The sequence below is a fragment of the Charadrius vociferus genome, unplaced genomic scaffold (genome assembly GCF_000708025.1).
Source record: "Charadrius vociferus isolate BGI_N301 unplaced genomic scaffold, ASM70802v2 scaffold156, whole genome shotgun sequence".
Taxonomy (NCBI): Eukaryota; Metazoa; Chordata; class Aves; order Charadriiformes; family Charadriidae; genus Charadrius; species Charadrius vociferus.
Window position 1 is genome coordinate 1,111,267 of NW_009649042.1, and position 2,403 is coordinate 1,113,669.

Genomic DNA, 2,403 nt, shown 5'->3' on the forward strand with positions numbered 1-2,403 from the left:
ATGATCTAACCCTAAGGCTATATTTAAAAGAACTTTTGGTGGACAGGCTGTGATGTAAGCAACAAAATAGATTTTTAAATTTTGCATTTTGAAAGCATCTTTTCAAACTTCGATTAACCTTGAGTTAATATTCTTTCTTGTAGATTTCTGTATGCCACTTAAATATTTAGGAAAAACTCTGTTCTGAATAGCTAGAAAGTGATATTGTCATGCTGTAGTTACAATCTTCTAAAAACTTGTAATGCTAATATACCTTTTACAATTTTATATAGTGAAATGTCAGTACATAATATTGTCATTAATAAATGCAGACATTTAAAAAGAAGTAAGAACAATCTTTATGAAAACAGTAATTTCCGAGGTGCATATTCCAGATAAAATCTGTGCTTTTGGAAAAAATACACTCAAATGTTTCTTAAATATCTGTTCTTGACCATCTTTATTTCTGATGCTGATTCTTATCATATATTGCATTGAAAACTTACAATATATAGTAATTCAATATCTTCATTCTTAATTGACACACCCTGGAATCACTGGTGTCCATCAGACATATTCCACTGCCTTTGTAGTGAATGTGAATCATCTCTTTAAAATGGGTTATCAGGAATTTGTGATCTTCTTGACTAATTGAGAACAGTGATTGTGGAGACTAAGAAACTATGAAATGGGGTTACAGCTCTAATAAAAATGCACAATCCAATGTCAGTCTTGAAATGCTCAAGAGAATTTAAAAATAGTAAGAAAAGGGTAAGTACTTTTACTAGCTGTTTACTTATTGAGGCTACAAAGCAGCTGGGTTGGGTTTTTTTTGCTTAATTCTTTGTGAGGTTGGCTTGAGTGTTTGCTTGTTTTAAACAGGAGCTGAAAGAAGATGCATATTTTCCAAGTACACCTTAAAAGTTAGACAGCTATTAAGTCAGTTCGGCTGTATATTATTTTAGATTAAAAGGGTTTTTTTTTGTTGATTTTGCAATATTGAAAATAATCTACTGTTAAAAATTAACATTGGCAGTTGCTTTCCAACTGGAATGAAATTCAGACTTAACTTAGGTTTTGCTTTAATTTGAAATATTTCCCTTCAAACTACTTTAATATATCTCCCTTCAAACACAGATGAAAGATGAAGGGCTGGACCACTGGGGCAGCCACAAGTTTCATCAGCTGCAACAGTGCAGGGAGATGTTGGTGCTGGGGTCCCCACTGCGTTGATTGTCCTTGTTGGGAAGGGAAGGGGAAGCAGCTGGTGGCACTCTACGCTACATCTCTGCATGCACATAGAGGGTGTGAAAAGGGGATTGTGGCCCCTGCCATGACAGTAGGTGTGTCCGTCATAGTCCTGGCCCTTTGACTCTGAGATGGGGTAAGCAGGACTGTAGTAGCATTGCTGCCTCCTTCTCTGTATGGAAACTGGGTGATCATGATACTGGGGACGGTGGGCAGTAGTACTTTAGAACAGAAAGGTGTCTGATCCAAAGCCCTGATCTCATCCAAATAATTTCTATACCATCTTCTGACGCTTTTGTCTGTAGTGAATGTAGTGACTATAAGCAGCGATAATGATTTTTTTCCTGATCTCTTTTTAGTTAGATTGCCATGTTTGTTATGCATCCATCTGTCAAAACAAAACAAACCAAAAAATTGTAAAATTTTAATTAACATTATTATTACCAGTTTTATTATTATTTTGACACAAGGAAATAAATGTACCTGTGAGTTGCTACACTATTGCTCTAACCTCAATCTAGATTGGTGGGTAGACCACTGTTTGGATGCTCAGGCTGAGGGTAGTGATTGTCCTCTATCTGGATTCTTCTGGCAAGTGGTATTCTTCAGGGTTCTATCCTGTGACCCATCCTCTTTAACATCTCTGTCAGTGACCTGGAGGAGGTCACGGAGAGCTTGCTGGTGGCACCAAATTGGAGGGGGCAATCAGTACACCATTGACAGAGACCTAGGCAGGCTAGAGAAATGGACTGCCAGGTAATTCAACAAATTCATGAACTAAATTAATGAAATTCAACAAAGTCAAATGCCAAGGACTGCATCTGGGAAGGAAGAGCCCCTGGGAATGATACAGGCTGGTGGCTGCCTGTCCAGGGAACAGCTCTGTGGAAGAGGCCCTGGGGGTCCTGATGGGCGGTGAGTTGTACTTGAGCCTGCAGTGAGCCTTGGAAGCAGAGGAGTCAACAGCATCTTGGGCTGCATTATGAGGAGCACAGCCAGGAGATCAAGGGAAGGGATTATCCCTCTCTACTCAACTATCACTATACTATGTCTAGAATACAAGCATGCATTTTTGGTTTCCTCAGTACAAAAAAGACAATGATTACCTGGAGCAAGTTCATTGCAGGGCCACCATTTGGTCTTTGAGGGAGCTGAGCTTGTTGAGCCTGGAGAGGA